At 34.4% G+C, this 10,000-nt stretch overlaps 1 protein-coding gene across 2 annotated transcripts in view; it reads right to left on the bottom strand.

Moving 5' to 3' along the window:
* Positions 1-10,000, bottom strand: part of LOC145256436 (dynein regulatory complex subunit 7-like) — a 284,758-nt gene that overhangs the window by 22,181 nt on the left and 252,577 nt on the right. The gene's annotated exons all lie outside the window — the stretch shown is intronic.

Below are 10,000 nucleotides of genomic sequence, written 5' to 3'. Positions count from 1 at the left end.
AAGATTCAGAATCAAACGTAAGTCATTCATGCACAGACAATTAATAGAAAAAAAACAAACATTATTAATTACAAGCATTGTTCTTGCTTGGTTGAATTAACTTTTTATGGCTTCATCATAACATTTACTTTACATGTGTTGTATTCGACTAATAACACACTCAGGGTGACGTCACTTGAATGACGTCACTTCCTTCTTGAGAATAAAAGAACTGATAGTCGCCATCTTTATCATAAATTGTACACGTGTGTCTTGTCTGTCAAGCTTAGTCGCACAACATGTTATCAGAAGCGGGGTAATAATAATAATAATAATAATAATAATAATAATAATAATAATAATAATAATAATAATAATAATTCACATCCGGAAGAAGAAAGAGAAAAAGTGCACTAATTATTCAGACTGTAAATATGAGATTGCTAGGATTTGGAAATTGAAAGAAGTTGAGGTAATCCCCGTTGTAGTAGGGACATTGGGATCGGTGACGAAAGACTTTGACAAATGGATGCAAAAGATGGATGCAAAAAATGGATGCAAAAAATGGATGTAAAAGATGGATGCAAAAAATGGATGCAAAAGATGGATGCAAAAAATGGATGCAAAAAATGGATGCAAAAGATGGATGCAAAAAATGGATGCAAAAGATAGATGCAAAAGATGGATGCAAAAAATGGATGCAAAAGATGGATGCAAAAGATGGATGCAAAAGATGGATGGTGGAATAACAGCAGAAATGTTACAAAAACCTTGTTTACTTGGAACAGCCAAAATCGTTTGGAAAGTGTTGGACATAAAATAGAGAAAATAGGGTCGTTGCAATACCTAAGACTACTGGGTGAGTTCCGCTATTGCAGCTCAACTCCCTAGATAAAACTTTAATCTTGTAAACAGAAATAATAATAATAATAATAATAATAATAATAATAATAATAATAATAATAATAATAATAATAATCCACTTATAAATCTTGAACAGCATGAACAAGTTCAATATACTTAAAAACGTTTTACATTCATGACTAAAAACCATATGTATAAGATTCCATGTAAATGTGGAAAAATATACAAAGGCGAGACATGTCATCCACTAAAAGTAAAGTTGGAAGAACATCGGAAAGCTGTAATACGTGGATAGATTGAAAAATCGGGTATGGTTGACCATATATGGAGGGAAAAGGGAAACCATGTGCCCATTGTGGGATGAAGTAAATTTTATAGACAGATAAAAACGGTGCAGAGTAAAACGACTCAAAAAAGCAATGCATGTTGTACAAATAGCACTCAGGATGAGAACAATTAGTCTGAATGATCCCAATAATGGACATCATCTTATCTCATAAATTCAGAAACATAATGAAGATTTCTTTTCTGAAACTTGATTCGAACGCATTTTTAATCAGTAGATAAATATTAGCTCTACTTTATTGAATGGTAAGACATTGAGCTTCCTTTATTTTTATATTGGAATAAAATTTGTAAAGTAAAATCAGTTGTAACCTATATTCGAGTTAGATATTATTATTAACAAAAGCTGCATACAAGCATCTATAGGTGTATCAGAATTTTTGTAGGAATTTTTGACACCCCTAACACGAAACTGCGAATACAATATAAAAATCTCGGAATTTCTCTGTTAAAAGTGGGTTATTTATTTTCTTTATGGATTATACTTCCAAAATAAACTATTACAGTTGTTTTAAAAGTAATAGAAATATTTTTTTTTTTAAACAGTAATGAATTTTCCGAACTCAATATTTTTCAATTAAAAATCTATCAAAATTTTTCTATTGATTCTATTTTTACGATATTTTCAGGGTCAGTGTGAAATTTTATGTTATTTCCAATAAATCGAATATAATATTTTAGACAAACGTTTGTTTTTTTTTAACTCACGACCCCCCCATCCCAATTTTTAAGTGTCTATTAAAAAGTAAATACTTAATTTAGTAACCCGAAAGTAAATAATTAATTTACTCACAAATTGAAGAGAAAAGGTCAATACATAATATATTCAAATTTAAAAAAAAAAAGACATCGTGTTCTTTTAGAATTTTACCTGTAAAGTTTGAAGTTTAAAACCTTTTTTTTTAAACCACGTTATTTGTTTTTTCTTTTTTTTTTTAAAGGGAACCTTGGTCCTTGCTCCTTTAATTGAAAAAAAAATTAGGGCTTGAATTACATTTTTCGAGGAGTTATAAGCTTGGAAAGACAGGGGGTCGAATAATTCACGCCTCCCATTTTGTAAATGTCTAATAATAATTAATTTAGACCCCGATAAGTACATAATTATTTACTCACAAATTGAAGAGAAAAGGTCAATACATAATATATTCAAATTTAAAACAAAAAGAACATATTGTTCTCGTAGAATTTTACCTGTAAAGTTCGAAGTTTAAAACCTTTTTTAAAAAAAAACACGTTTTTTTTTTTTTTTAATGAAATCTTGGTCCTTGCTCCTTTAATTGAAAAAAAATTAGGGCTTGAATTGTATTTTTCGAGGAGTTATAAGCTTGGAAAGATGGGGTGGAATTATTCGCTATTTTCACGAAATTTCTGACACTGCTAAAGCATCTATTACGTTGGACGGACGCGGCATATATTCATCTGCATTTTCCCTTTCGATTCAAATGTATTAACTTCTTTTTGACATATTAAAATCCAACTAAAAATAATGGGTCCTCGATTCACGAGAAAGTAGTGTGTTCTCTAAACTCATATACGTTACACTGCTGATTTCAGTTTACAATATTTGAAACAAATCCGAGTTTTCTTTTTTATACATTACAGTTCGAGACGTGCCTAAACACGTTTCTTTGTTATTCGTTTGGATTAAAAAGTGTATAATTGGCTCACAAAAAACACAAAAAAAACACCATAACAAAGTAAGTAACAAAAAAGAAAGAGTAAAACGTCTCAAACTGTAAAGTTGCAAAAAAGAAAAAAGGAAAGAAAAACGTATAAATGGATATAAAAAGTAGAAAGAACAAAGACATCGTCTAGTAATTAAAATAGATTGAAGGTTGGAGATGATTTGACTTATTGTTCGATTTTCCCTACACACTTGCAATGGAGTCGTCCGGCAATTCTTTTACTTTCTACTATTTATGTTACTGGACGGATATATATATATATATATATATATATATATATATATATATATATATATATATATATATATAGTGTTACCCCCCAAAAAAACATAGAAAGTATATCTAGAACATATGTTGTAAAACGGAGAAAAAAAAGCCAAAGACCCTAGTGTTTTGATGTGATGTTTTGAATATAATAAACTAGTTATGACCAAAGTTTCATTTCATTCGGACAAAACACTAAGAAACGGGGTCTAAAAAGTGTCACGCTCATACATTAATTCCATAGCTAATATGACATACTGACTCAACGGGTCACGGGTAGTCTAGTATCTTTATAAAACCACATTCTCCCTTGTATGAAGTATTGTTCTTATATCTGAACTGGTGCATGCACCAAGCTGTTTAACATTAACATAAGCCATCCATGCACAAACAATTAATAGAAAGCCATTATTAATCGAAAGGATTGTTTTTGCTTGATTGAATTAACTTTTTATGGCTTCATAACATTTACGCATTTCTTTAAATTATAAACAATCCACTTAGAAATATCGAATCCCATGAACTAATTGGCTGCTTATTTTCTACGGATAAACACTTTTTAGAGTCTTTAGCTTTTTCTTCACTCATATATAAAAGGAATTTTGTCTGCGTGTGTGTGTGTATGTATATGTGCGCGCACGCGCGTGGGTTCGTTCACTATGGACTGGAAAACGGCTGGGCCGACTTTTACGAAATTTCACACGAAGCTATTCTATGTGTCTGGCAGTGTTCTTAGATAGATTTTGTATGGGAATGTCTTCGATAAGTATCGATAATCGATAATCGAACTAAGCCGATGAAAGAAGGAACAGGCGATTTTGACCAAAGTTAACACCTTGCACAGCTTAGCATCACAAGCGCATTTGAGAAGTTTTATTACCACACAAACCGAAAGGAACGGCAAATAAAATCAACAGTAGGTTCTTTGATATGACAGGGGCACGTTCGAAACGAATGTTTCTGTTTAAAGTACAACTGAACCATGATACTTGACTTTTTCATATTAAACTTAAATTTAAATCATTATCACCGCACAAGCAGTAAGACCAGGAATATAACATCAACAGTAAGTTCTTTGATATGACATGGACGGGTTCGAAATGAATTTTTCTGATTAGAGCACAATTGAACCATGATACTTGACTTCGCATTTTAAACTTTAATTCAAGCCATTATATATAAAAAATAATTTTATAAAATCAACAGTAGGTTCTCTACAGTGCAATGTAGATTGCAATTTATTGTTGACTACGGCACTACAGGGAGGCATGTGAAGTTTCCTCTCCAACAATCGATTTGATTGAAAAATGGGCGATTTCACTGATTTCGAAAACTATAAAAATATGGGAATGTGAAACATTCGTTGATCATCATTCAATCCCGGGCAACATCGGGTCTCCCTGCTAGTTATATATATATATATATATATATATATATATGAAAATAGAAAGGGATAAAAAAAAATATGTATACATGCATCCATATTTCGTCTTTATTTCAGGACTTTCTCAAGATGATTGATTTGAAGAAATAGATTTAAATCAATTTTAAGAAAGACTGCTATTCTTGGACAGGGGAAAAAGAATTGTTAGCCTAATAGGTCCCACCATGTCTACCAGGCTGCAGCCACTGTCTCATCATCGCAGTGTTGCATCACTGTGCTTATTTTAAAAGTACTTCCATGGTATTACGTTTCAGTAACAATATGCCTTGTTTAGAGAGAAAAAGGGTTAAAAATATATAATTTATTCATTAATTAATACACATTGCCCTTTATTATAAAGTGGTGAATCGTACAGTTACCATTTTCTTTGTAAATGGAATTTATACCAACAGTTCGTTTCACATCAATGGAATATCATCTTCAAAAGAATTTTGCCTGGTACTTGAGGGATCTTTGGAATGAGTGACCCTTTGACCTCCATCCGCTATTTAAGGGGCGTTTGGCATTCATCTGTCTGCAAGCCATATACAAAAGAGCACGTGGTACTGTTTCCTGGAAGAGACCATGCTGACAAGTAAATCATGCTTTCTTGTTATCAACTTTGCACGCTGGCCAACAGATCGGAAATAGCCTCAAGGGGTCTTACACCTAAAGCAGATAGTTAATTGTCCGTCAACTGACTTGGCCATCGAAAGTTCACTCTATAGATCTGCTGTTAATTAAACCGTCTCTGGATTGGTCAATCAAAGCATCTTCGTAGACAGCTTCGGTCAAAGGACGCCAAGAAAGCTCTTTGAATATGGCCAGGCTTGTTTATCAAATTTTCGACATGGCTGAATTTTCTCATTCGAGCTCATTTCTTCCACCTACTCTCTAGCTCAATTTGCTCTCTCTCTCTCTCTCTCTCTCTCTCTCTCTCTCTCTCTCTCTCTCTCTGTGTGAGTGGATCAACGTTTATTTCACCAAGTGACTCGTCTCTTGTTATCTTTCTATATATCACTTTCCCTTGCTTCATACAATGTTGCAAAGGAAGGGGTGAGTGATACATTGAAAGATAGATTTTATTTTATACAGTTTCTATCATTCTCGCATCTGTGATTCTCACTCTCTCTCTCTCTCTCTCTCTCTCTCTCTCTCTTTCTCACACACACACTCACACACACACACACGCACATACATACACCCACACACACACACACACACACACACACATACACATACATACATACACATACACTGAGTTGATCAAAGTTTGTTTCACTAACGATATATTTGTTTGAAGTAGTGGTCATGGCTTCTGTAATCGTGTAATACAATCAAGAAAGTCGCCTTAATGAACAGGTGTTTAGGATTGTAGCTGGTAATATCTTAAAGCTTTAGCCTGTTCGCGTACCTTTTGACGTCTCTGTCAGGCTTTAATACTCGACTGTCTTTACGGCTTACACCAGCCAATCATATTCTTGCGAGGTGGAACCAGGATGTATTCACATTAATTACATTGTGTTTAATGGTAAATATTCCTTGATTTTAGGATTGAGGTATGTTTGACAAAGTACATTTTAATTGTCCTCATTATTCATAGATAGAAATTAAGTCCCTCTCCCTCCTTTGCTATTCGTCTGTATCTCTCTCCACCCTCTCTCTCTCCACCTCTCTCTCTCTCTCTCTCTCTTTCTATATATATATATATATATATATATATATATATATATATATATATATATAAGTAGATTGTAGTTTGCTTGAAGCATTGTTGAAGAAAATTATAAGGTAAAATTAAAAGCCAAGAACAATGCGAGATTTTTTTTTTTATATAGAGTAAAATTAAATGAAAACAAAAGAAATAAATTTCTTTTTTTTTGTTGTTTGTTTTTTCTTTTTCACACAAATTTTAACTCTAAACAACAGTAAATTTTCTTTTTTTTCTGTTGTATTCAATGGTGTTATAAATCTCAATATATTTCAGACCTATTAGTCCTTTTTCTCTTAACGTCATTTTTTGTTCTATATTTCACTGTATCACGTGGCAAACTCTATAGCTGCTTTTCCAATTTTGAACATTCTTCCGCTGTTTTCTCTTGAAAAAGGACTAATAGGTCTGAAATATATTGAGATTTATAACACCATTGAATACAACAGAAAAAAAAATTTACTGTTGTTTAGAGTTAAAATTTGTGTGAAAAAGAAAAAACAAACAAAAAAAAAAGAAATTTATTTCTTTTGTTTTCATTTAATTTTACTCTATATAAAAAAAATCTCGCATTGTTCTTGGCTTTTAATTTTAATTTTACCTTATAATATATATATATATATATATGACTTTCGCTCACACAAATACATTAATTCAATCCATTCTCAAGATGCGTGATTAGACTTATCATTATCATTATGGACTGGACTACCAAATTAAATATCCATCTATTTTGTTCAATAATGCGCTAATACCGCTGGGAAAAGTATAAAGTAGTGATGGAACGATGCCAATATTTTTCTCGATTCCGATGCAATTACCGATTCCGTACTAATTTCCCGATTCTGATACAATTACCGATTCCGATTCTTTTTAAATCTCTAAATATTTAACTATATAGTTGGATTTTTCTCTGATTACCGTAAATAGACACATGTTAACTGTGCAGGTATATTCCAAAACGTAAGAATATACTTGTGGGGGAAGTTCTATCGATTTTATCTTCACTAACGGTTTAAAATCAATAACTATTTATTATTTTATCATTATTTTTTTTTTTTTTTTTTTTACAAAGGCATCACCACATTATCAAGGCCCAGAGGCCACTCAAGGATAAGGGTTAAAGAGTGTACAGTAGAAATTGGTCAATATAGTAATCATTAGTAATGAAAATTTGGTAAATTTAATAACTTATATGGAACGGCTCATCAAGAACTTATTTACTTTAGACTTGAACACAACCATATTGTAGTCAGCCGGAAAGCAGGAAAACGGAAGACAATTCCACAGGCGTGCAGTTCTAAGAAAGAAGCTTTGTTTATGGAATCTACGTTTAGGTTTAGGCACAGATAAAGAGTGGGGGAAATTATTGATAGTGTTTACAGCTAGACGAGTGTTTCTTGTGAAAGTTTGGCGAGGGGGGACCATAGATTGAAGCTCAGTTGAACACTTTCCATGAAAATAACGATACATCAGAGACAAACTCGCAACATCTCTTCTGTGAGATAGAGGTTGCAAGGAAGAGAAAAGGACATCTCCTACGAGGCTACAAAGTCTATTTTGAACTCTATCAAGGCAGGCCAAGTCCTTTCTAGCAGCTCCTGCCCAGATGTGGCAACAGTATTCCATCCTTGGACGTACCTGGCTCTTATATAGATAGAGAATAGCATCAGCAGTGAGATATCTACCGGATCAATAGAAAGATCCCACCATTTTTCCAGCGGCCTTGGCAACAGATTTGATGTACGTGTCCCATTTAAGATCAGGAGTAATGGTCAAGCCAAGAAGTTTGTCAAAACTTGAGGCCTCCTGAAGACGAGAGCCATTCATTTCAATTGATGTCAAATGTGGATCAGAATGTTGATGATGTAAAGAGAGAAGCTTGGTTTTAGATGCATTAAAAGTAACCAGCCACTCCTTTCCCCATTGTACTACGTGCTCAAGATCAGAGGAGAGAGAATTGGAGAGAACTTGGTCGTTTACTGTCTTAGATGTGGTACCATAAATGGTAGTGTCGTCAGCATAAATGTCTACAAATGATGTAAGGATATGATTTGGAAGATCATTAATGTAGATCAGGAAAAGAGTTTGGCCCAGGATGGATCCCTGAGGGACACCGGCATTAATACTGTGAGCTTCTGATTTTTGCCCCTCAACTACTACTCTTATGAACCTATCAGAAAGAAATGATTTAATAATTGAGAAGACTTTTCCAGCTATACCATAGCTAGCGATCTTATGAAGTAAACCTTTATGCCATACCCTATCAAAGGCTTTAGATATGTCAAGAGCAATTGCCCTAGAAAGATTGCCACCGTCGAGAGATTTGCTAATCCTATGCGATATAACTGTAAGGACATCTGCTGTAGATCTAGCAGAACGGAAACCATATTGAGTGTCACTAAGAAGGTTATTTTTGTTGAGATGTTTGATTACTTCTGTATTTAACACAGATTCTAGCAACTTACTCATGACGCACAGGAGACTTATTGGCCTGTACTGAGAGGGGGATGAGCGATCACCTGAATTCTTAAATACAGGGCATACTGATGAGATTTTCCAGGGAGATGGGAAACTATTCTCCTTAAGACAACGTTTAAACAGTTTTGTAAGTATGGGCGCTAGTTCAGGTTGAAGTTTTTTGAGTACTATAATTGGAATACCATCAGGGCCAGTTGCTTTACTGGAATCAAGGTTTTTGATTAGCTTGGCAACATCACGTACAGATATACGTATATCACATAGCGTGTTTTCTGATACAGGAGGAAATATTGGGGGTTGGCGGTCTTGGTCGCAAAGGGTAGAATTAGCTGCAAAGTTCTTGACAAAGAGTTTGGCTTTGTCTGATGCTGACGAGATTACCTCAGGTCCATTGATAATAGTTGGGATGGAGCACACGCTTCTGTTCAGGATTCTGTTTGCTATTTGCCAAAACTGGTGGGAACCAAGCCGCTGCTCAGCTACTTTGGACTTAACAGATTGAGCATACAACTCTCTTGCGTTCCTTATTACTTTCTTACAATGGTTGCTGGCAGTCCTGAAAACGGCTTTAGTTTCCATACATCTATTACGTTTGAAGCAGTGGAAAAAGTGATTTCTGTGCGCAATGGCAGCAGCACATTCTGGAGAGAACCATGCCAGGCTGTTAGGTTTTTGCTGAAACTTTTTAGAGGGTATGAAATGGTCAATACCTACAATTAACCATTCAGTTAGGTCTAATACTATAGAGGACACATCCTTTTTAAACATGGAATGCAGAGGTAGATCAGATATAAATGTACGGAAGCTATCCCAGTCAGCCTTAGTGTATCGATATGCTGTACGATGAAGAGGTACGTCTGGGGACTTATTACATTTCATTTTTATCTTAACTGATACAACAGAGTGGTCGGAAGATCCAAGAGGCGACAGAACAGAAACTGAACATAGTTCAGGGCAAGTTGTGAGAAAAAGGTCTAGTAGGCTCGCATACTGGCCGTCATTATCGGGCACACGGGTAGGTTCCTGAACAATCTGAGTGAGGTCATAGGCAATGGAGAAATCATGACAGAACCTCCCCTCATCATCGGTCTTGTTTGAGTGGGTCAACCATTCGACGTTGTGAACATTGAAGTCTCCACATACGTGAATGTTAGCTGAAGGATAAGTAGAAAGGACTTGGTCAATTTTCGCAGATATGCTTTGAAAGATAGTAACTCCGCTGTTGTGGGGGCGATAGAGAGTAAATAT

The sequence above is a fragment of the Euprymna scolopes genome, chromosome 32 (genome assembly GCF_053919585.1).
Source record: "Euprymna scolopes isolate OS-2025 chromosome 32, ASM5391958v1, whole genome shotgun sequence".
NCBI classification, from domain to species: Eukaryota; Metazoa; Mollusca; class Cephalopoda; order Sepiida; family Sepiolidae; genus Euprymna; species Euprymna scolopes.
The sequence above is the reverse complement of the archived record's forward strand: the minus strand, read 5'-3'. Positions and strand labels throughout refer to the sequence as shown.